The sequence below is a fragment of the Fukomys damarensis genome, unplaced genomic scaffold (genome assembly GCF_012274545.1).
Source record: "Fukomys damarensis isolate Sample0158 unplaced genomic scaffold, DMR_v1.0_HiC HiC_scaffold_38, whole genome shotgun sequence".
NCBI lineage: Eukaryota > Metazoa > Chordata > Mammalia > Rodentia > Bathyergidae > Fukomys > Fukomys damarensis.
The window spans coordinates 22,165,378-22,191,328 of record NW_022900950.1 but is presented as its reverse complement, the minus strand read 5'-3'; the positions used below and the strand labels follow the sequence as shown (position 1 = coordinate 22,191,328).

The 25,951-nt window shown below is 37.0% G+C and overlaps 2 pseudogenes; one reads left to right on the top strand and one right to left on the bottom strand.

Moving 5' to 3' along the window:
• The first annotated feature begins 633 nt into the window (after nt 1–633).
• LOC104868852 lies at nt 634–1,554 on the top strand (annotated as a pseudogene).
• Nucleotides 1,555–23,257: 21,703 nt separating this feature from the next.
• LOC109118348 lies at nt 23,258–23,815 on the bottom strand (annotated as a pseudogene).
• Between the last annotated feature and the right edge of the window lie 2,136 nt (nt 23,816–25,951).

Here is a 25,951-nt window from a genome sequence, read left to right as displayed (position 1 = left end):
CTAAGTTCCTTTTGCTTGAGAGGCAGGCAGCAGTACCACTGAGCTAAATCCCCAGCCCAGTTTTTAATTTTAATTAGTTGCAATTAATTTAAATTTATGTTAAATGGGGCCGGGATTTAGCTCAGTGGTTCCACCACCTGCCTCTCAAGCAAAAGGACACATGTACCAAAAAAAAAAAAAAAATCCTGTAAATTTATGTTAAATGGCCACATGCAGCTAGCGCCTGTGTAGCACAGCTGATGAAATAAAAACAGAAACACTCTACTTTGAAATTTAAGAAAAGTGAAAACAGAAGGGAAAATGGAAACAAAGCTCCTGTATATGGAGGGGTCAAGGGGAGAGACGCAATGAGAAGAAAGGAAATGGTAGGATATATCAGGTACAGGTGCAAATTCCCTATGAATATTATTATTGTGTATATCTGAAATGTACCAATAAATGTTTTGCTTCAAAAAAAATTAGTTCAACAGAAGGTTGCTGAGGAACCCACAGGGGCCATGTCACTGAGTGGTGCCGCTGAGCTGGTGGTGCCCAGGCCCCTCACCCAGTTCTCTGTGGCTTTTCCCTCACCTTTGCCTGTGGACACAGTTTCCCTGTCCCCAGTGGGCACAACACCCAGCAACCTCCATGCCCATGGCCGCTACACAGAGGGAGCCGTCTCCTTTTGCTGCCCCTTCCTCTGCCAGCCACACCAAGGACCAGAAGGGCATGCATGGCACCTGCAAAGATACTTCTATTTCCAAGAGGTATGCAGTCAGCATGGCTACTGGCACGTTCCCTACATCAAACACCTCATGAGACTGCCTAAAGAGAGGGAGAGACATGAAATCAACCAAGGATATTTTGCCTGAGTCCAGGGTATTAGCCAGCTCACAAAAGCTTTCCTTTGGAAGAGAGAATGTCATTATCGGACTCTCAGCCTTGGGGCTGGGATGGATACAGCCTTCTAGAAGTTAAAGGACAAAAGTTGCACATCCCAAACAAGCCTGCTCTAGCCAAACCCATTGTAGAGCTACATTCAGAGGACATACTTCAGATGAATGGGTACATTCTGATTCAAAGAGATATGCCACTATAGGAGCAGATATCTGAGACCTACCTGAACTGAAAGAGAAACTAAAGAAATGTAACATGAATACATAGCTGCCAACACTCTTGATAATTGAATGTGAGCTGATTTATATGACTCTGGAGCAGTCACCAAATATCGTACAGTGGGCAGCTGACAGCTTTGAGACAGCCATGTTCATAAACTATGAACAGGTAAATATGGATGATAGGTTTCTGATTGAAAACCTTTGGAGATGACAGTGTCACCTGGCAGGTGTGAAAAGCTGCAATTCATTAGAGTCACAGAGAGAATGGCTCCTGGTGAATGGGTGAGAAATGGCTTCCAAGGTGGACACAATGGAGTTGTACAGCAGGCTGCCCTGAGCTGAAGTGAGCAGAATAGAATCCCTTGAATTCCTGAATGAAATGGAGCTTCTGGCATCATTTCTGAGTTGCTGGGTGACCAGAGGACAGGAGTTTGGTGTGGAGGAGATAACTTACTAATCCATGAAGGTTCTTCCTGAGCTGGAAACAACAGCCTCTAGCCTTTCCAGAGGACACTGCAAAGCTTCCTTAGTGATGGTTTGGCCTCTTCTGCGGGCCTGCTCCCACACTCAGAGAAACCAAAGGTGGCTGCACTACTTCCTGTTCCTGTTGACTTCTTTAAATAAATATCACTTACAAAAAAAATTTTTTTTTAGTTCAGATGAATTCATACTCAGATGCCAAAACTTTTTAGTTGATTAATTTCAAACTCTTATTCTACTTTCTCACTCCTGGTAGAGGGCTGATCCTTGCATTGTGACTTCACAGATACTCTAGTTAATGACTAATAGCACCTCAGCTATATTTTTCTAAAGGATTGTAAAAGCTCCCAGAAAAAATAATACAATACCTCTAATGTACTGTAACCCACCGTAAAAACTTAAATATTTATTAATAGAATTTTCTTGGGAAGATCATGACATATGACTTTAGCAGATAAAGATAATTTAGATAGATCCTGCGTACCATCAGTAAGTACACACACATCCTGGAAAACAGCTGTGTAGACTAGAGTCACCTGGCTCCAGCAGGGGTCCCAACTAGGGCCCCTCCCTGACCCTAGTGGTGTGGCACACATGCCCAAGCCACACAGCCCACCTAGGAAAGAGCTGCACAGGCCTGCAAGCTTCATCCAGATTCCCACCATACCATCGGCCACAGCCAAGGGTGCACCTGGAAAAGAAGTATACAGACACACAAACAACAGTCAGAGGTTCACTACATACCACTGATAAGTCCTGAAGACCCTAGCCAGAAGCCTACACAGACAACAGGAAATGGGATACACAGCCCCCAGCCAAATGCCCTCCCAGATAACAGCTACACATGGGTCCCAGTGAAAGTCACACCTAGCTATCATCCCAAGTGTGTGCAGGCCCCAGTCAGAAGCCCACCCACACAACAGGTCAGCTCAAGAATATAGAAGGCTACCATTCTAAATTCAGGAATTGGTGTACCAGGGAGCAGCAAAGTAAAGGCTTCTGAGAATTGAAGACCACTGAGTGAGCAAAAAGTTCCCTCAACAAAGGCATAGCAGGCTGCATATGTTGAAATGAGAAGACACAGAAACAAATCCTCAAACCAGACTTTCAGATCACCTAAGGCAACCACAAAGGGAAATGAGATGGAAAAATCTGATATTCAACAACCTGGATTCCCTGAACTGGCAACAAAAGAGGATCTGGGAAAAATGAAATAAGAAATAATTTCTCAGATAACAGCAGAGATTGTGCCCATAGTACAAGACGTGATTAATAAATCTAGAGTGGACACAGATAAAAAAAAATAGAGGAGCTGAGAAATATGATGGAATACCCACATAGGAAACAAATGGAATCTATAAAACACATGCAAACAGATTTCCGGGAGTTTAAAAACACCATTGAAAGTTTATGAAGCAAATCAAGCCCATGTGGATAGAATTTCAGATATAGAAGATAAGATTGCGATTAGTGACCAGGAAACTAAAAATCTCTTAAAAATAGTTTGGGACCATGAAAGGTCAATCCAGCAGTTGCTAGATGATTCAAAGAAAAATAGTATAAGACTGATTGGAGTCAATGAAGGAACAGGAGAGAGTGCAGACCACATTAAAAAAAAAACAAAAAAAAACTGTTCTCTGAAATAATGGCAGAAAACTTCCCAAATAGGGTTAAAAAACTTGACATACAGATAACTGAGGTTTATAGAACTCCAACTAGCCATCATCATAAAAAAAATCTACACATAGGCATATAATACTTAAGATTCCAGAAACCCAACAGAAGAACAAAATTCTACATAGCCAGAGGGAGGGGGGAATCACATACAAAGGAAGGCCCATCAGAAACACAGAAGACTTCTCAACACAAATCCATAAGGCAAGAAGAGCATTGCAAGCCCTAAAGGAAAACAATCTCCAACCTACATTGATGTAACCTGAAAAACTACCTTTCAAAATTGATGGAGAAACAAGATACATTCATGACAAAAGAACCCTTAGGAATTTCATGAAAACTAACCCAGCACACCCAAAAATTTTAAACAATATCCTAGGAAAATACAATGAAGATCACAAGCCCAGGAAGCCCAGCAGAGTGAACCCATCAGGCATTACAAAAAACTAAATGCAAAGGTGGAGAATCTGACAAAAAGAAAAGTCATGACAAGAATGTCAGTACATGCCACCTATGGCCATCAATGTTAATGTTCTCAATTCACCAATCAAAAGAAATATACTGGCAGAAAGGGTCAAGAAGCAAGATCCAACAATATGCTGCATACAAGAAATACACTTAATTCAAAAAGGAACTCATAGACTGAAAGTTAAAGTGAGGAAAACAATACTCTGTGCAAAAGGAACCAAAAAAAAAAAAAATGCAGATCTAGTGGATTTCAAATCAAAACTGATTAAGAGAGACAAAGAAGGACACTACAGGGAACAATTAAGTTGAAGAGATGACAATCATAAACACATATGAACCAAATAAAAGTGTGCCCAGCCATATAAAATAAATACTAAAACACATGAAAATCACATAACCATAACATAATAGTAGTGGGGGACCTCAATACCTCACTGTCACAAATAGATTGACCAACCAGACAAAAAATAAGCAATGAAAGAATAGACCTCAATCAAACTCTTAAACAAATGAACTGAACAGATGTTTACAGAGTGTTCCACCCTACAAAATCAGAATACACATTCTTTCCAGCTGAACATAGATCATTCTCCAAAATTACCACATACTCACTCATAGAATGTTTAAGTAAGTGCAAAGGAATTGAAGTTGCAAAAGAAACCACAGGAATTTCATAAACACATGGAAATTCAACAACATACTTCTGAATAACCAATGAGTCACAGAGGGATTAAAGAAGAAATCAGTTCCTACAATTAAATGACAACGACAGTACAACATATCAGAATCTATGGAACACAATGAAAGCATTCTTACAAGGTTAATTCATAGCAGCAAATAGATATTAGGAAAACAGAAAAAGCTCAATTATTCAATCTGATGCTGAACCTCAAATTTCTAGAAAAAGAAGAGCAGGTCAAACCCAAAGCTCATACAAGGGAGGAAATTATAAAAATCAGGGAAGAAATTAATGCAATGAAGACTAAGACAACAATAAAAAAAATCAATGAAGCCAAGAGTTGGTTCTTTGAAAAGATAAAATTGACAAACCCTTAGGCAACTTTACCAAGAAAAGGAAAGAAAAGGCCCAAATCAATGCAATTAGGAATGAAAAGGGTGAAATTACAACAGACCCAGCAGAAATCCAGAGCATTATCAATACCTACTTCAAGAACCTATACACTAATAAGATGGAAAATTAAGAAATTGATAGATTCCTAGATATGTATGAATTACCAAAGTTGAACAAAGTTGACTGAAAAATTCTAAACAACCAAATATCAATCAATGAAATTGAAAACATAAAAAACTTACCAAGAAACGTCGAGGCCCTGATGGCTTCAACTGATGAATTCTACAAGACGTTTTGAAAGGAACTACTGCCACTCCTGTTCAAACTCTTCAATGAAATTGAAAAGGAAGCAATACTGCCACATTCATTCCAGGAAGCAAGCATCACCTTGATCCCCAAAGCAGAGAAAGACCCAATCAAAAAAGAGAACTATAGGCCAATCTCACTAATGAACATAGATGCAAAAATCTTTAATAAGTTACTCACAAATAGAATGCAGATCATCAAAAAGATCATACACCCTGACCAAGTGGGATTCATCCCATGGATTCAGGGATGGTTCAACATGAGCAAATCAATAAATGTAATATACTATATTAATAAAGCCAAGGACAAAATCCATATGGTCATTTCAATAGATGCAGAGAAAGCATTTGACAAAATCCAACACACATTTATGACAAAAATCTCCAAAAAAATTGGAATAGTGTCTATCTCAATCTTATAAAAGCCATCTATGAAAAACCAAGAGCCAGTATCATACTAAATGGTCAAAAACTGAAATCCTTCACACTAAAATCAGGAACAAGACAAGGATTTCCACTATCACCACTCATGTTCAATATAGTTTTGGAAACATTAACCACAGCCGTTAGGCAAGAGAAAGAAATAAAAAGAATAAGATAGGAATGAAGAAGTCAAATTGTCATTATTTGCAGATGACATACTCTTATTTAGAAGACCACTTGAACTCCACCAAAAGGCTTCTAGACTTCATAACCAAATTCAGTAAAGTAGCTGAATATAAGGTCAACACAAAAAAAAAAAATCAATAGATTTCCTGGACATGAAAAACTGATTCACTGAGAAAAGTGGGACAAACAGTTCCTTTCACAATGGCATTCAAAATATTGAAATACCTAGGAATCCACCTAAGGAAGGAAATCAAAGACCTCTACTCTGAAAACGGCAACACTCTGAAAGAAGAGATTGATGAGGATATCAGAAAATGGAAAGGTACCCGCTTCTCCTGAGTAAGAGGAGTCTACACAGTGAAAACGGCCATACTTCCCAAACTGCTATATAGCTTCAATCCCAATAGAAATCCCAGGAGAATACCTCACAGACCTTGAGAAAGCAATACAAAAATTCGTTTAGAACAAGAAGAGACCTGCAATAGCAAAAGCAATGCTAGGCAATAAACTCAAGGCACCACAATCCATGACTTGAAGCTATACTACAAATCTACTGTGGTAAAAGTAGCATGGTACGCAAAGAAACAGATCTGAGGACCAGTGGAACAGATTAGAAGATGCAGAAACAACTCCAGGCACAGTCAGTCACCCTATCTTTGACAAAGGAGGCAAACACCCTCACTGGAAGAAAGATAGCCTCTTTAATAAATGGTTCTGGAAAAGCTGGGTTTCAACTTGCCAAAGATTAAAACTACACCTATATCTCTGAGCATGCACTAAATTAAAATGAAAATGGATTAAAGATCTAAATATTAAAACAGAGATACTAAGCCACCTGGAAGAGAGGTTGGGTAGAACTCTTAAAGACAATGGTGTAGGAAAAGATTTTATGAACAAAACCTCAGTTGAACTAGCACAAATAATAAACAAGTGGGATCTCTTCTTATTAAAAAGCTTCTGCACAGCAAGCGAAACAACCAATAGTATGAAGAGACAATTCACAATGTGGGAAACCTATTCACCAGCCTTCCCTCAGACAAAGCTCTACTATCTAGAATATATAAATAACTTTTTATTTATTTATTTATTTGTTTGTTTGTTTGTTTGTTTTGGTAGCAGAGATTGAACTCAAGCCCTTGTATTAGCGAGGCAGGAAGCAAAACCTCTGAGCTAAATCCCCAGACTTATATAAAGAGTTTTAAAAAAATAAGAGCTCCCAAATTTAGAGACCCAATCCAAAAATGGGCATATCTGAATTGAACAGATATTCTTCAAACAAAGAAATAGAAATAACAAATAAACATATGAAAAACTGTTCAACATCACTGGTTATTTGAGAGCTTCAAATGAAAACAGCACTGAGATTCCACCTCACCCCAGAAAGAATGGCTGCTACCATGAATCAATCCAATGACAAATGCTGGTGGGGCTGTAGGGAAAGAGAAAACCTGCTCCACTGCTGGTGGGAGTGTAGACTGGAGCAGCCATGGTGGAGATCAGTATGGAGATACCTCAAAGAACTAGGAATCGGAGGTTCCATTAGACCCTGCTCTCCCCCTGCTGGGTATCTGCCCCAAAGAATTAAAAGACTCATTCCACAGTGATATATGTGCACCCATCTTCATAACAGCACAATTCATGATAGCTAAAACTTGGAAGCAGCCCAATTTCCCATCAACAGGACATTGGATAAAGAAAAAAAATTTTAATAAAAGAGTACTGCTCTTCCATAAAGAATGAGAAACTGCAGACATTTATAGCTAAATGGATCCACACTGAGGTGATATTCTTAAGTGAAATAAATAGAATGCATATGTTTAAATACCAAATAGTTTCTGTAGTGTGAGAAACTGAAAGTGTAAATTAGGACTAAAAGGTAAAATAGATAATGTGAAATAGAAAGAAAAGGTACAAAGGGAAAGGGGAAATGGGAAGAGTAGGGGAAAAGAAAAATGAAAAGAAAAGGAAAGAATGCAAATTCTTTGTAGATAGGATAGGGTGGAGAGGTTGAAGTGAGGGCAGGGGAATGGGGAAAAAAAATAAGAACCAAGATGGATTATGTAAAGTTGCAAATTTCCAATGATAAGTACCTTAAATGTACCAATAAATTAATTAATTTTAAAAAGATAATTAATAGAAGGCCTGGGAATTTAACTCAGTGGTGCAGCTGCCTTCTTCACAAGTGCAAGGTCCTGAGTTTGATCCCCAGTACCCCCTCCACAAAAAAGAATAAAAGATAACTTAGATAAACAAAGTCTCAGCATGTACACTGAAGAATAGTGATATGGTTTATAGCACAAACTACATTCTGTCATTCTGAAGTCCTGTGTGTGTACTTATATCTATGTGGGTGTGTGCACATGCATGTACATTTTGGGAAGGTCTTAAAAACAAGAGTCAATTTTGTAAAGTCTTATAAGATTAATAAATGAATCTGATGCTGGAAAAATTAAGGGGGAGGAGAAGAAGGGAGTTGAAATGTGTTATGCACTTGTACCAATCACCTACAATGAATGTAATTGTTATATACTGCAAACATGTAATAATAAAAGCAAAAATCAAATTTCATTTACCCAAATGAATGTAAAAAGTATCTGATTGCTGAGAATGTTGACTTGATAATAACACACCATACCTACCATTTGACCATCTCATAAAAGTTCAGCTCTAGAAGGGATATACTGTATGCAGCTCAGTGGCAGGGCAACTACCTAACATACGTGAAGCCCTTGGTTTGATCCCCAACACCCCCCCACACACACAAAACACACAACACACACTTCATTTGAACATCAGGAAGTCTAAATCCTGACTGAATAGTGTGTTTCTTAGAAAAAGAGACAAGTATCTTTTAAAACTATCACTGATTAGACATGTAGTTTCATTCACTAAAACATTTAAAATTCACAGAAATGGTTATTGTCCTCCAAAGGACTTTGTTTCAGTTATATTTATGCAGGTTTGTTCATTACATTTATATATTAAGTTTTCTATCTTAAAAATAACATAATTAAAGCTTTATGTTAGATCAATTTTGGTAGTTAATGCTGGGAACCACATCTCACTTTTTCTCACAGCAATGGTGAAGCTAAATAATTAAAATTGAACAGCTGGAATATTTCATTTGGCCTTTTATAACTTTACATAATTTTATGATACACTTGATTTTAATTTTATCAAACAAAAAACCAAAATAGCTTCAAATAAAAATGAGCCAGGTGTGATGATGGTGCATGCCTGTAACCCTAGCACTCTGGAGAGCTGAGGCAGAAGAATCTCAAGTTCAAGTCCAGCCTACACAGCTTAGCAAGACCCTATCTCAGAAATAAAACAGGGTTAGAGATGTAGCTCAGTGTGAAGGCCCTGGGTTCAATCTCCTGCACAGCAGGAAAACAAAACAAAATAGGAGTTTTCTTAATTTCTCTTACTTATAAGGCAGTTTAATAAGGGATTAAATTTTCCAAGACAAACTAATTTCTTAAAAAAAAAACTTCAGTGTATTGGAAAGAAAACAAACAAAAGACATATGAAACTTACTGTTTACAGAAATTAGCCCTTGAAAATCTAATGATGAATACTGATTAAAATGAATATTTGTTGTTTAAAATTACGAGTGCATTTTAGTGCTTTTTATAATTTATGCTTCTGACTTGGCCTTCCTTTTTAAAGAAATTTATATCATTTTGATTATATTATTTTTGCACCCAAATTTAATCACTTCGCATTAAAATATTTTACAGCAGTATGAAGGGATGGCAGGGGAATGGGGAAAAAATAAGAACCAAGATACATTATGTAAATGTACAAGGTCCCAGTGATGGATATAACTGCATTGTATACCAAAATGTACCAACATTTTTAATAAAAAAAACAAAAACAAAACAAAACATTAGCGTCAGCTGAACATTGACTGAAACCTCTAAAACCATGATTCAAAATAAATTATTTTCTCTTTTAAATTATTTATTTCAGACTGGAGATAAACAAATAAATAGAATAGAATAGAATCAATTGTCACAGGGAGGAAAAGCTGACTGACGCAGCACTTCGGTAATGCCTGACTAGGTGAAGACCAGACAGGGGAGGAGCAACAAGAGGAGTCAGACTGAGCTGATTGCTGTTATCAGGGAGACCAGCAGGTATAATTAACAATGTTTCACAGAAATATCAGACTGATTTATATAGCAGACATAGGTAAGAGAGAAGATTGAAACATAGATAAGGGCAGCCTGTAACAAATTAGATAATTTGGGTAAATGGTGATGTCAGTAAAAAAAAATAATAAATAAAATCTAGAAAGAGGAGCACATTTTCAAGAGCTCTTATGTCATGTTCAGGTATATCTACCTAGTAGAAAGTCTGACTTTTAAAACTGAACTGTTCTGGGGCCGGGGATTTAGCTCAGTGGTGCCGCTGCCTGCCTCGAAATGCAAGGTCCCAAGTTGTTTCTCCAGTACAAAACAAAATCTGCTCTGGGTGCTGGGGAAAAAAATCTATAATGCAGGTCTGATTGCATTTCTGGAGTAAAATATAAACACAGGTTTTAGAGTAAAGCAGTTCAAGGCTTTAGATGGGGTATGAATACTGAATTCATCAAAATATACTAGAAAGAAATATGTTGGAAATAGAGTAATAGGACATTTGTTCTAGGCAGAGACTTCTTAAATTTGCATTTGAGTCACACCCTCCAAATTAGTAGTTCTCAAAGCATGGTCACAAGAGGAGCAACAGCAGCAGTTGTTCAGTACGCTGACATTCATTATTGGGAATTTGTGCCTTTACTTAATATATCTCAGTTCTTATTTTTGGATGTTGTTCAAAATGCAGCATCTTAGACACCCACCCATTACATCTCAAATCAGAAACTGGGCAATGGAGTTGAAGTGTTTGAAGAAGCCTACCAGATGATTCTGATACGCTTCGTAGGTTTTCAGCCTTGGCTGTTCATAGGAATCTCTTGGAGACCCTTACAAATGTACCGATTCCTGGACTCACCTACAGATAATCTAATGTATGCTGTTCTGTGACCAGAGAGCACCAGGACTGGGATCTGCGAAACTTCTCCAAGTGATTCTAAAGTGCAGGTAGGGACAGAAGTCTAGAAATTGCACAAGAGGAGAACAACACCAACATATCCCATGAGGACCGTCCTGCCAAATGTATCCTCCTGAGCTGCATTTAAAATGCAGATTCTAATTCAGGATCTGAAGTATGGCCACAAAGTGTGTATTTAGGTAAGATTCTAGATCACATTTCAAAGAGCAAAGCTGTAGAACCATTTGTGAGACAAATTACATTGCATCTTTCACAGATGTGAAGAAACAAGGGACTTGCCTGGGTTGTTAATTGATTGCTCAGGAAAAGATATCAGAAGTAAAATGGAAGTCAAGTGAACTTGCAAAACTATCCAACTTTAAAATTTTTTCATGGTAAAAAATTGTCGAAAAACTAAAGCTTTTTAAAAAAGTGTCTTTTCTTATCAGTAAATGTCAGCCTATAGTATCAAATTTAAAAATGTGAAAGAATCTCAAAAGGTATCTTTTTTGCCGTTTTTAAAGAAACATGACTTTCTTGCTTTTTTGTTTTTGTTTTGGTAAGGGAGATTGAGCTCTGCACCGCGCATTTGAGAGGCAAGCGGAGGAACCACTGAGCTAAATCCCTAGTCTGTGACTCTTCCTGTTTTAATGAGGGTTCTGTTTTAAAATGAGAGAGTTAAAGGAAACCAATTAAGCCTCCTTTTACCAATGACAGCAGTCAAATCATTGCCTGCTTAATTGGCTCAATTTCCTCATTAGCAAAGGGTTAGTCAGAATCTGAGGTGATAGTTCACCCTTTCACTCTTGAATTCCAGTCACTTCATTACAAAGCAAAAGTAATCCCAACGCTAAAATAATAAAACAAAACCTCTGCCTGTCCATGGGAGCTTTAGACTTCTCAAGTTAGGAGAGATATCCTATTGAAAATTACATTCTACATTTATTAATGAATTAGTAAATGAGTAAACTGATTTTGGATGTGGAAAGGATAAAGAATTAATAGTAGTAAATACTGAAGGAAAATAGTCCCGGGCGGGGGGGTGGTTAGATACTAGCATTTCTACTGAGTCCATATCCATTTTTCAAGGTAAAGATCCAAAAGAAAGATTTAAAAAGTAACATTATCACATGAACAATTAGTAAGCTATAAACACGTTTTTACAAGTAGACATTATTACATTATGTTCTTATTAAGAGAGAAATAAACACTGATAATATACTGATTTGCAGGGGGATACCAGGGATCGAATTCCGGACCTTGCGCTTGTGAGGTGGGCAGCGGAACCACTGAGCTAAATCACCAGCTCCTACACTGATATGATTTTATTCAACCTCACTATATGTATCTTCTGAAGTATATTTCATCATCAACTAAATATCCTTGTGTGAAGTTCCATAATACTCATGTCCAGAGCACCTCATTTTTCTCTTGGTCTATACTGTTGAGATAAGTACTATTAGATCTGTGTATGTTCTCTTTGAAAAATGTATCCTGAAAGTATTTAAAACATAAGTGCTTGTTTGTTCATTGTCCTATGGACATGTGTCCATGATCTTTCTAACAAAACCTCTTGCTGCTTTGCTTTTGAAGTAAATTTTTAAAAGCCTTGTTTATAACTCCATACTTGCTTGCAATTATAAAATCATGGACCCAGAGGAATAAAAAAGTCTGTACTAAAGATTTTTCTTGCTTTGTCACCCTTCAATCAGTCAATATTAGCATTGAGAGATGTGATTTTAGGTTAAAGTATCTCTTCCAAACACCCTTGACAAATAATTAAGTAAAGTGAGAGAGGGCCAGCAATAAGAAAGACTTTGAAAGAACTCAAATATATAGTAAGCACTTCTTACCTGTGTTGATATTTTTTTTAAAAAACTGCTTATATTTAAGTATGCCTAGTAATAATTCCAGAGTTTAGATCATAAAAATTTTACAACTGTTTTGAGCAGGTCCTTTCCAATTATTGTCATTTCTGATTTTATATTCAATTTTTATTTGCATCAGAAATTGGTTAAGATTAGCGAAGAGTTATAATACACAACCATGAAAATTCTCTAAAAATGTTTATACATTATATAAAAGGTGTTATGTATGCTGTATACTTTCTTTTATTAGACCAAGAGTATACTTCTTATGGCATATACTTCTTTTGATGGAAAGTCTTTTTTTAAAGGATAAATGAATTAATGGGGATATTTAGAAGCAAAATTAACTCAATAGAGACCTTTTTTTTTCTTCCACTACCAGGGATAGAACTCTGGTCCTTGCACTTTCGAGACAGGTGCTAGAATCACTGAGCTAAATCTCGGCCCAATAGGGAGCTTTTAATTACAAGAATTTTTCTTGTCACTAATTACTAATTGAGAAACTTTTAAAAGCGTATTCTGTTTTGGGGAATACTGGTCTACCATAAAGAAGGATACACTTGAACCTTTTGCAGGAAAATGGATGCTCCTTGAGAACACAAAGTTAAGTGAAATAAATCAGACACAGAAACTTAAATATAATATGATTTCTCTTATATGAGAAACCCAATGTCTTAGTTACTTCCTTTTTCATGGAGACATATAATACCCACAAGTTGAAGGAAGAAAGTTCATTTTAGTTCATAGTTTGTAGAGATTTCAGTCCATAGTCCACTGGCTCAAGGCAGGGCAGAATGGCGGAGGAGAAAGCTCATGGCGCAGCAGCAGGAAGCAAAGAAGGATTAAGGAAAGAGGGAGGGTACAGACCTTTCCAGGCCACACCCCCAGTGACCCACCTCCTCCTACCAGGCTTCACCTGCCAACATCACAGTTAGCTCTAAAGTCATCACTGAGCTAATCTACTGATGAGTATCACGCCCCTATGATCCAGAAAGCCCCAGATGAGTGCATGAGTCTTCGCGAGGACATCTGGGTATAAACTATAACACCCAAAATATGAATAAATTAAAGTACAGAATAAAAGATAGATGATAGGAAATAGGGAGATAGATCTTTTGCAAAAAAGAAAGGGACCAAGAGATGGAGGGAGGGAATAAAGAGGGAAAAAAAGAAGGTGCATTATGTACATGTATAACTTCCTATGATGAACGTAATCATTATGAACTGCAAATATGTACTAATAAAAATAAAAATTGTTTTCACCTGTATATTAGTCAGCTTTTACTGTGGCAACAAGCAAACAAATTCCATTGGCTTTCCACGTATTTATTGTAACTTAACTGAAGGATGTGCTCCGCTGGGCCCCTGTGGGCTCAGACCAACTTCTGAGTCCTATAAACTTCTGGACCTCTTCTAAAGGGCCACATCTGTGACATTTTCTGTGTTAGTTACTTTTCTCTCACTGCTGAGACAAAATACCCAGCACCAAAAGTTAAAGGGGTAGAGGTTTCAGTTCATAGCCTGCTGGCTCCAAAACAGGGATTGTAGAGGAGAAACAATATGGCACACCCAAGGTAACAAAGGCAACACGAGTCCTTCACCTTGTCTTCCTGCCTCCTTTATCCCATCCAGACTACTGGGATTAGGGCAATGCTAAACCACTCACTCATATGTAGTGATTTATTTTATTTTATTTTGGTACTGGAGAGCTAACTCAGGACCTTGCACTTGCAAGGTAGGCATGGTGCACTGAACTAAAACCCCAGCGATGTGTAGTGGTTTAGTAATCACACACCCTGCATCCCAGCATCACATATTCCAGTTTCAGTTACCTCTGATCACATGGGGTTTTAGGGGACATCCAAACCCTAACCATAGCGTCATCCTCTGCTAACATGGCAGAGAACATCTGATTAGGTGGGACAGAGGTAACACAGGAAAGGATTTTAAAGCTTCTATTTGAACAGGTATATCACATCCACTAATTCTGCATTGGCAAAATCTAGTCAGATGGCTAATGTGATGTCAAAGAGGCAAGAATAAATTCCCTGCCCAAGAGGAAGCATAACAAGAGTGGTGATTGAAAAAATAATTGTGAGCAAATAGTATAATCTAACCTACCCTATTAATTGATTAACAATTTTAGGGGCACCTTGTAATTTATAAAATTAGTCTAATCATTAAGTGTCAGCAAATGTGAAAGACATGTTTCTTCCAAGCTCCTGGGATTGCCATTAACTTGGATGAAAATCACCATGTGAAAGTGAGAGGGAATACTGATTATCTTTTCTAATGTATTTGCAGTTCATCATGATGCCATTAATAATAATTTCCTTTATGCTTTTTAACGTCTCAGAATTTGTATCTAAGCTGTCACTGCAGCATTCAACTCTGGTTTTCCAACTCTTCCAGAAAGTCTAGGAGATATTTAATTTCCTTTATTATTTCTGCTAAATTAGCTAAAGTCTTTTCTATATATAGTGCATAGTAAGGAAATGTATCTTCAAGGAAGTCACAGAAGGCATCTAGCATATGGTACACACTAAAAAGAAATCCTTTTTCAGTCATTGAAATCTCACCCTAACCTGTACTGATTCACTGTCCATATATTTTATGTGACATATATGTTTCATGTTTTAGTTCACAAAAATATTATATCTTTTAATATAATTGCTTTGGTAGAATAGAAGGAAATCTAGTCATGTACATCCTCCTGAAAATTGCATGTTGAAGAAAGCCATGGATCCAAATCCTGAAGCAGTGAGTAGCCAGTGTACATCAGTAACCGTCCACTATGCTAGATCCTCCAGTGTCTGTGAGTTTCATTGATTCAACAACCCAGGTATGTTGTGAGGGATGAGAGGAAAATGGGGAGGCTTGACCCCCTGGGGCACCTGTATATGAGATCTGGGAGTCTCAATCCTCAAGTGTTCCTTTAACATAGAATGGCAGTCATTTATTACTACAATTCAAAATGCTGCTCATTTTATATGAAATAGTTCATATTGCAGAATAACCATATTTTTAATTTGTAGAATTTTTGAGTTAATAAGAGTGTTCATGTTTCCACCACCTACAGAAAACTACAGTTAACACCTTGGGTATAACATTTGATTCATTTTCAATTTATGTATATTAATTTCTTTAAAAATTACTTCATACTGTTCATAATAGTTGTTGAGTAACACTATGACAGTATCGGTATTTCCAGTATACAATATTCCACTACATCATTTTGATGATGGCACATCGTATTCTGTCACATAAAGATTGTACAACTTCTCAAACTAGTTTCTTATTTGTTTTTCTCAGATGTTTTATTTTAAATATTTTTCGGCCAACATCTTTATAGATACATATTTGGACAAGTATAAAACTATTTCCTTTGGATCAGTTTCTGAAAATGTGTAACCCGTATCAAAGAGCATAGGTATTTTTTCTATTTTAATTAAGTAGCCAGGTACGGTGGCATATATCTGTAATACTAGGCTTGGGAGGCTGAGTCAGGAGGATTGCTGCAAGTTCAAGACCAACCTGAGCAAGACCCTGTCTCAAAAACTAAAACAAACAAAAGAAAGCATCAGTTTGCATTTAACTGAGATGTGTTCATTTCTCCATTAGTATAGAGATATTGCTATCCTTTCTAATTTCGATCAGAGATTTATAATATGAGTTATATTAAATTTGCATTTTATTTTCAATTTCCATATTTCTGCATGTCTTTTATTGTTTTGGGGTGTGAATGCTGGTGATATTTTATCATTTTACTTTTTCTTATTGAGATGCAAGCATACATCATGTATTAGCTAGTTTAGACACTAATCCCTCCAATTCATTGCAAATATGTTATCTTAATTTGGACTTTTAAAATTTTTCTAAGGGTATTAACAAGTGTCTTTTCTTATTATTTTTATAGTCTTTAACCAAATAGTGAGGCAATGAAAATGAATTTTCAGAAAAATTAATCCAGCAGCACTATATAGGCTTGTTTCAAAAGGGAAGGCAAAGTTGGGACATTATTCCAATAATTGGGTTAGAAATTAGAGAGTGAACTAGAAGTCAGGCGTGGAAACAGACCACAGAGAATAAATCCAAAGTTAAAGATTAAAACGCAGAGATAGAAGCAGAATCTAGTGAGTGAGTTTCAGCTATCTTTCTAAGAAAGGCTAAAAGTGTTGGTGCAAAGTTAAGAGGTAGAAAAAGAGAAGATGTTTCTAAAGTTTGAAACTAAGAAAAATGCCCACTTTAGAAGTATAAATGTTTGTATGCTGCACATTTGTTTTGTTGAAGTTTGTTTTGTTTGACTTGAAATAAATTGAATTTAAGGGGACAACTTATATATCTGAATATTGAAGAGTTCTAACCAATGACTTTCTTCCTACTTTGTCTTTTTTTTTCTCACTGATTTTATTGGTACATTTTAGATATACAGTACAGTTACATTCATCATTGAGATCTTGTACCTTTACATGACAGGTCTCAATTCTCATTTTTTCCCCTTGTCCCTGTCCTCCTTTCACCCCCTCCTCCCTTCCCCATTTACAAACATTTTATTTCCATTTTTTCATTTTATCCTATTTTTTTTCTTTCCCTTATTACCTTTCTCCTACCCTTCCCACTCTCCCTATATCTTTAGCCCTTTTTTTCCTATTTCACATTGTCAATTATCTCATTAGGATCTTATGTACTATTATAGTTTATTCACACCAGAGAAACTATTTGGTATTTACACGTGTGACTTATTTATTTCACTTAGGAGTATATCCTCAATATGTATCCATTTTCCTACGAATGAATCTAATTTCTCATCTTTATGGCTGAGTAGTATTCTATTTTACAGAAAAACCACATCTTCTTTATCCATTTGTATTTTCTCCTGCTACTTCATGGATTCCTATCAGTCTTACGTTATTTTTCTTTGTATCATCTAGCAGTTGTTGGACTTATTTCTCATGATCCCCTACTGTTTTTAAGAGACCTCTCTTTTCATGGTCACTGACTGCAATATTATCTTCTATATTTGAGTTTCTATCTTCCCATTCTTTTATTCTGTTGCAAACACTTTCTTCAATAGAATCGATATCTTGAAAGTTTATGGTTTCATATAACATGTTAACACCCACCAGAGATTTTCCACCATGAGAGAGGCCATAGCCAACCAAATAAACCAAACTAAATGACCAGTTGACGCAGCCAGCTTCTGTCACTAGCCACCTCAGTGCTGGCAGAATGAATGCGTAATAGAAGCACAAATATTAATGGAGATGGAGGCTGTGGATGCCAACAACTGTGGCTCTTGTCTGCTCAAGGCATGAGCTATTCAATCTGCTAAAAACAGGGACTGTTTTTGAGCAATGTGTATGGTACCATCCCTCGAGACCAACTGGTCACTTGGCAGCCTGATTAATATATTTACTTCCTTCTATCTTGGAAAAGACAGTGATTCTTTTTTTTTGTCTCAGTAATTCATCTTGATAACATTAGACACATATTGCGGTTATGGAATTTTGTTTTCTCTCCATGATACTTTAGCAAGCATCACTGTCCTAAGGCCTATAAAACAGAAGAACCATCACTAAAAGATTCCACATAATATTATGTCAAATGAAAAGACCCACTTTATAGCAAAGAAACAGTGGCCCACAGCCTATTTGTTACTGATCGTATTACATACTGCACCATTCAAAAGCTGCTTCCCAGGCAGGGCAATGTAAATATCTGTCTACTGATGGATAGATTTTTTAAATGTGGTATAAATACACAATGACATTCTATTTGGCCATAAATAGGTGAAATCTTGTTATTTGGGACAACATAGATGGAACTAGAGGCCACTATATTAAGTGAAATAAGCCAGGCACAGAAATCTCACTCATCGAACTTGTACAAGTTGAGGGTCAAGTGGTGATTACCAGAGATTGAGAAGAGATGGGAAAAGTTTCGTTAACAGGTGTCAAGTGACAATTGGACAAGAAAAATAAGTGCCAGTGCTATATTAGTACAGGATGACTATACATAACAATAATGTATAACATATTTCAAAAAGGTAGAAGAAAAGGTTTTGAATATTTTCATAACAAAGAATGTGTTTGAGTACATAGGCATGCTCAACTTGATTTGAACATTATATACTACATACTTGTGCAAAACATATGGTGCTCCATAAATATGCACAATTTTTATGTGCTAGTATTTTTTTTCTTTAAAATGAGAAAACTGTTTTTGACAGGAAACAGGCAAAACTAAAGTGGCAGTTTGGTAATGATATTTTAAAATGACACTATTTCTCTTGCTTATAGTGTCTGTTTTAATTCAGTTTATATGATAATGTGTGCCCAATAAGTACAACACAGGAATCCAGAAACTAAAGGGTAGAAACAGGATCAACTCCACCCATCCTCATTGTTAATGCCTCATTTGGTGAACACACACTTCCCACCCATATGACCTAGGCTCTCCTCCCTCAAGAGGAAAATATTACCACCAAGTTATAAAGTAAGAGCCTCACTGAGCTTTTTTTTTTTTTGTACTGGGAATTGAACTTGGGACGTTGCACTTGTGAGTCAGGTGGCATCATAACTGAGCTAAATCCCCAGCCCATTCACTGAGCTTTATAATTCATGATTCTCTTTTAGAGACTTCACCATCAAGTGACCAGAAGGCAAGAAGTGAATTTGACATGTTGGCAGGAGTAATTGATCAACTCTTGCCAAGGGAGAATAACACAAAGAGGATGGAGGGAAATATGTCCCATTCTCAGCGATCATTTAGATACCTACTGGCACACAGTCTTAGTCCAGTATTGGTGCTATAAGAAAATATAACATACTGAGGAGTTTATTTTGAAAAAACAACTTTATTTTCTCACAGGTTTGGGAGCTAAGAAGTCCAAGGTCAAGGTTCCAACAGCTTCTATGTCTATTCAAGCCCTTGTAACTGCTTCTAAATGGTTGCTTTTAATGCATTGCCACACAGAAATGGATGGAAAGCCTAAACATCCTAAACTATTTCCTTCCAGTGTGTTTTAAAATCCCTAATTTTTGCCTTTGTGACCTAATCACTTCTCAAAAGGCCCCACTCCTTAATACCACCACGGTGTGCATTATTTGAACATAGGTTTTGGAGGGAGCACCTTCAAATCATAGCAAACCCAATTATCAAGTTTAAATAGTCACCCTAAAAATTCAGCAGCCTTGTCCTTTTCCTATGGTGACCTTGGTGGTTTTCTCTGTCATGTGTTACAAAAATTACATGGCGAGTGTTCAGAGTAATCTTTAGAACACTTCTAAATATTTATTGGGAATGCACATTTTACCTACATTTATCAAAGTATTATTTTCACATAAATATAAATTTTTAAGAGCTATCTGACATTATAGCTCCATCAAGTGGTAAAACTGACTTGAAGCTTTAAAGTTATTCTTAGACCCAAAATATCTTGCCTAATTTGAGTTTCTCTCAAGGCTAGATTTGTAATCAAACATTTCCTCGTTTTAGAGCATGACTTGAGTTATTTTTAATTTAAAAATTCTAATGACTTTATTTATGAACAGATATAGACTACTGAGATTTTTTATTTGAAGTTAAAAGAAATTTCATTTTTCTGTTTACATTTTTATTTTTTAATATCTTCCAATTACTACTTGCTAGTAAGATAAGTATAGTTCCCCTATAAGTATAGGAGAACTATAACTCCAAACCTGCTAGATGTCAGATGTGCTGAGTTCACGTCTCCTGAAATCGAAAAATGAATTCCATAGGACAAAGAATGTTAAAAGTAGAAAAGGTTTATTGGAGAACAGGAATAGCTTCCGAGAGACAGAAGAGCTCCTTAGTGCATTGCCACCAAGGCCTTTTGCCAGGGGAAATTTATACTGTAAAGTTATGATATGGGTACAATGTAAGTCCAACTACAATTAATCAGTGAGATTACAAGTATGTCGGCTTAGCTAATATTGATCCAATGGAAGTGGGGCATGTAGTAAGGCTATATGGCTGATATCAATAACTGTGCTTTATCTATGACTTCTAATTCTGGCACATTTACGGGAAGGATTGGGCCCAGGTGTTCTTGTCAAACATCCAGTGTCTGATACATATCTGGACTTAATAGGCTGGGTGGTATCAATTACAGTATGATCTCAAGTTTCCATTCATCTCTTATGGAAGTATGTAAGTCTGGCCACTGTGATTTTAATCTCAAGGCCTGTCCTTTTTCAGATGTGCCTTTAGCCACAGTTTTGATGTGTTCTTATCTTCTGCACTGACTTTCTCAAGGGCCTGTCCCTGATGGCTACTGTTAAGCTTCAGTTCTTCCCTAACTGTTGGCCAGAGATACCAGTTTGTTGCCACATGAGCTTTCTTTATAGCTGCTCACAACATGGCATCCTGTTTCTCTCAGAGAAACAGATCCAAGGGAAAGAATAAGGGAGCAAGAGCAGAATAAAATTCAGTCTTTATATAACTTAATTTCTGAAGTGACCTTATAACACTTTTCCTGTTTTTTCTGTTCATTAGAGATGAGTCACTTTGTCAACCCACAGTAGAGGGGATGGGAGGGGAGGATACACCAGGAAAGCAGGATCCTAGAGGCTGCATCCCACAAGTTGATTCTGTGAAGTGAACACATAACTCCAGAAATTCTCAAATCTTTTCAAAATTTCAAAAACATTATTATTTGATCCCTGAAACTAATTAGTTGGTTTTGGTTGCAGATCTAGTGGCAAGTCATACACGGAGATGCAGAATTGTGTAAAACAAAAATATTTACTTTGCTAGCAAAGGGTTGGCCTGCACCAAGAGCTGTGCCATATGACTGACCTTGTGCTGGATTACAAGCTGCCTTTTATAGGAGTTTTACAATCATAACCTCATTTTATGTAGTTCAATAAGACATTTCAGTTCTCTCGGTTCCCATCACAAATCATGGGCACAAGACAGTTTAATTTTAACCCAAGTATAGCATCTTCTTTGTGGTTAGGATGTTTATCTTTAGGCTTCACCTAGTTATCTATTTCTAGCCCACAAGTGTGGGAGTCCAGGTTAGGAAAGCAGAACTGGTGACAATCCTTTCATCTTAACTCCTTTAAGTCATATGGTTTACAGAAAGTTTAGGGCTTAGGGTATGGTGACTGTTGTCTTGGTTTGAACAACTGATCTCACCCTGGGGATGCAGCTAAGCACCTCTGGTATCTGTTAATCTTATGAAGTTTTAAACTGGGGCTATGTGCCTTTACACTTTGTAGTTAATGATGAAATCTCTGGTATTGTTGTCCTAAGAAACTAGCAAAGCAAAGCAAATTACAGAAGCAAAGGCAGTGGTTATTCTGTATTTCCTTAACATTTCATAGGTTTCAGACTATTTACAGAATTTCTCTTTTTCTGTTTTTTTATTTGTTTCACCACTGAGCTAAATCCCTGGCCGTATGCTAATTAGTTTTAATAAAAATATTTACTATGTTCCAGGTACTGTTCTAGATTTGGCCTACATATTCATTAATTATGAGCTCTCTAATCCTTGTAAGTATTCCCTTAGTTAGGCATTATTATTATTCCCCTTTATGGATAAGAGTACTGAGGCACAGAAATGTTACATAATTGTCCAGGATTTGAGAACAGCCTATCCAGGCTCTAAGAACAGAAAGAATAAGGCTTAAGCCAATTTATATTTACCAACTAACAGAAAATGTATACTGGAGTTGAAGAAAACTATTGAAAGAGAAAGCAAGAAATAGAAATTTAGTGATAATTTGTTTTTCCAATAAATACACTCTGTAAAATAAATACAATGACCTAACTTGTGTGTCACCTGCAATGGGTTCAGTTCTGGCTGGCATCCCAGTGAGAGGATGGGAATTGAGCTGGAGACACAAAGCCCCAAACTAGGCTTTTATTAGGGGGACAAGTTGTAGAGGATGGAGTTCTGGGCTCTTTCAGACAATGACAAGAACAGTGGGAAGGGACTGGCTGTGGGAGGGTTTATATGAGCAAGGGGTCATAACAGGGGACACAGTGGAGGTACATATTTGGTTGCAGCCAGAGGTGAAGTTTAAAACCATTGGCAGGGCCAGGGATTTAGCTCAGCAGTTTGGTGGCCTGCCTTGCAAGCGCAAGGACCCGAGTTCAATCCCCGGTACCAAAAATACAAAAAACAAACAAATAAAACCATTGGCAGCTTCAGTCTCTTGGGAAGGACTAGAAGTGGGAGAGCTTTGTGGTGGGACAGTTGGGGCTTTGTTTCCCCAGAGTGATTTATTATCTGCAGGGAAGAGCTATTTAGGATGTGGGGTTAGGGCCATTTTATCTAGCAGGGAACTCTATCCCCCAGACCACTCAGTAATAATGAGTCTTTTCTAAAATCAATACACAACCTCTGAAATTGTCTTATCTTTGTAAAAATTTCAAATCATTCTCAGAGACTAATGATTTCATTATTAATGCTAAGAGCCTCAAAAATGTCCAGGTTGGGATGAGAAATGTTATAGTCTCCCAGAAACAAGGCAATGAAAGGGACCTAACATACCTGAAGAATACTATTTCACCATTGGGGAAAATTTACTCTTCCTACCACAAACATAAGTGATTCTGACATGGAGCTAAGTGTAGGTACATATTGTTCTTTTCTAGCTTTTATTTGCATTTATTTTATGCTTAATCTGTTCCTGTGCCATAAATTATTGTTTCTTCTGGGATATCTTTTTCTTCTGGAACCTCCTCCTGTGGTTTAGGCACAATTTGTTCCTTTCAGTAAGGATCACCTCAGTGTGGCCAGGGGAGCTCATGTATGGTTGCTCTGGCCATGAGCTTTGTAAGTATAGGGGTGCATCTTGGGTGCTTTGCTCACCTGAATATGCTCAATGACCAGAGAATCTATGTATAAACCCTTAAGTTCAGCATTGCTCTCTGCATTTTTAAGCACGTGAAGCAAATATTCAGAACTCTTTTTGGAACATCAACCCTGGGTCCAGCCCCACTGTTTGGCCTGGGCACACCTCCCAACTCTGCCACTGTAATGCCAGAATGGCACATGTTTCCTCTTTAAAGTAACATTCTTCAGACACTTGGTGGCCTTTCAGGTATGCACACCTCTTATGGCCTGCCTGGGCAGTTTCACGGGTATTCTTAAAGGGAACAAAAAATTGAGCTTCTTGATTTGCACAATTTTGTAGGGTTCTCAGGATCAATTAGCAAACTATTTTCACAGGACATCTCAGGCCACTAACAGGAAGAGGTGATTCTTACTCTTCTAAATGATGACGTTTGATAAAAACCATTGAATTCTTCAAATCATAATTATTTGATCTTAGGAATAGACTCTATTTTTTGGATTTATATCATATCTCTTAACCCTTTTGTAATAAGAGATACAATTAAGCATGGGAACGTATGCAATTTACGAGAGCAGACATGGCAAAACAAAACAAAACAAAAAAAACAATGTATTTGTTCCTTTTAGGAGCCACACACACCATTTTCATAACTTCCACAAGTATATGCAGGCATCAGCTCAAATGTGAAGTATATAAATAACATTTGTCCTTTCTATTTTTATTTTTATTTTTTGTGGTTCTGGGGAAATTTGCCCTTTTTAAGGAACAATGTTAAACATGGTGAGCTGGTTAATTTTGTTAATTAAAAAAAATAGAGTCTGAATTTTACCAGAAAGAAAGAAAGCTTATTTATTATTGAAAGAAAGCTTATTTATTAAAATAAGATGGCTGAGGATATAGCTCTGTGGTTCCACTGCCTGCCTTGCAAGCTCAAGGTCCTGAGTTCAGTCCCTGGTACCCCCGCAAAAACAAAGTTGTAAAGTGGGTGAATGCCTACATCATCAGTAGAACACATTTATCTTTAAAATTAAAAAATAACTAAATATTAAAAACTTTTGGAACAGGTACTACAAAGCAAATGTACAGAAAAATAGAGCAAAAGAAACATATAAATTTTAGAAAATACTACTGAACTGAGAAAAGTTGTGCTTTGATTTTCAGCCAGAAGAGGGCAGTATATGACTGCTATATGATGGCATGAGAGCAAATATTTTTAAAAATCTAGAAGAGCTGGACCGCTGGGGTGAATAATGCAGTTTAGGGGTAAAGAATCAGCATCCAAGTCTATACACTGAATTTTTAAATGAAAGGTCTAAGTGAGTCTGCTTAAAGTTCTCAGCTTTCTTTCAACCTGAAAATTTAACAAATGGCTTCGTAATACACATAGCATATTGTATATTTTAGAGCTAATATTTAAGGCAGAGAAGGTTCATTCCAGATGCTAGGAGCATCCTGATTGATTTTTTCATTCCACAGATGATGCAAACAGGGCTGGGACTTCACCTGAGGCTGCTCAGGTTTTCAGACCTCACCTCTTAGACCAGCCCTCTATCTTTTCCACCTGTGCTCTCCCCACAGCATCCCCCTGCACACTGACTTGGGGTGCTGCTGACTCTTGTCAGGACTCCTGAAAGATAGGAAGCACCAAAAGAGGTGCAATCATTCCAACATTTTGTAGGTGATACAATTTAAGTATAAACCTCTTCACTGTAACTATATGTAAGATATTTTTCTGAAATGGAATATTACTCAGCCATAAAGAATGAGAAAATAGATTCATTCATAGGAAAATGGATACATATTGAAGATATACTCCCAAGTGAAATAAGTAAGTCACACATGTGTAAATACCGAATAGTTTCTCTGGTGTGAATAATCTGCAATAATACATAAGATCCTAATAAGATTACTGACATTTAGAAATGGGAAGAAAGGAGCTAAAGGTGTAGGGAAGGTGGGATGGGTAGGGGAAGGGTAATAAGGGGAAAGAAAAAAATGTGAGATAATGAAAAGATGGAAATAAAGTGTTTGCAGATGGGGAGGGGAGGAGGGGGTGAAGGGAGGGCAGGGACAAGGGGAAAAAATGAGAACCAAGACCTGTCATGTAGAGGTACAAGATCCCAACAATGAATGTAACTGTACTGTATCCCAAACTCAATTAAAGCTGAAAAAAAAAAAGATTTTTTTCTTATAGGACATGCTTCTCTCCTTTTCTAAATGAAATCCAAGTGCTTCTCTGTGTCATGCATGTATAAGAGAAAATAGTAAAATCCTACACTGTCCTTGCTGGCCAGTGTAATGCTAATCTCAGTCTCAAATGACTGAATTGCAGAAATAGAATATTGGCCATTAATTTGTTTATCTCTTTCATTTATAAACATCCTGTAAACTAAGAACCTAAGTCGTTGGAGGCTAAATAAGTAATTTAAGGACATCAACCTGGCAAGTCCCAGAAAGGGTGGATTGCTTAACATCTGTGGGAGACAGAATTCTACGGCCTCTTCCCCAGCATTAC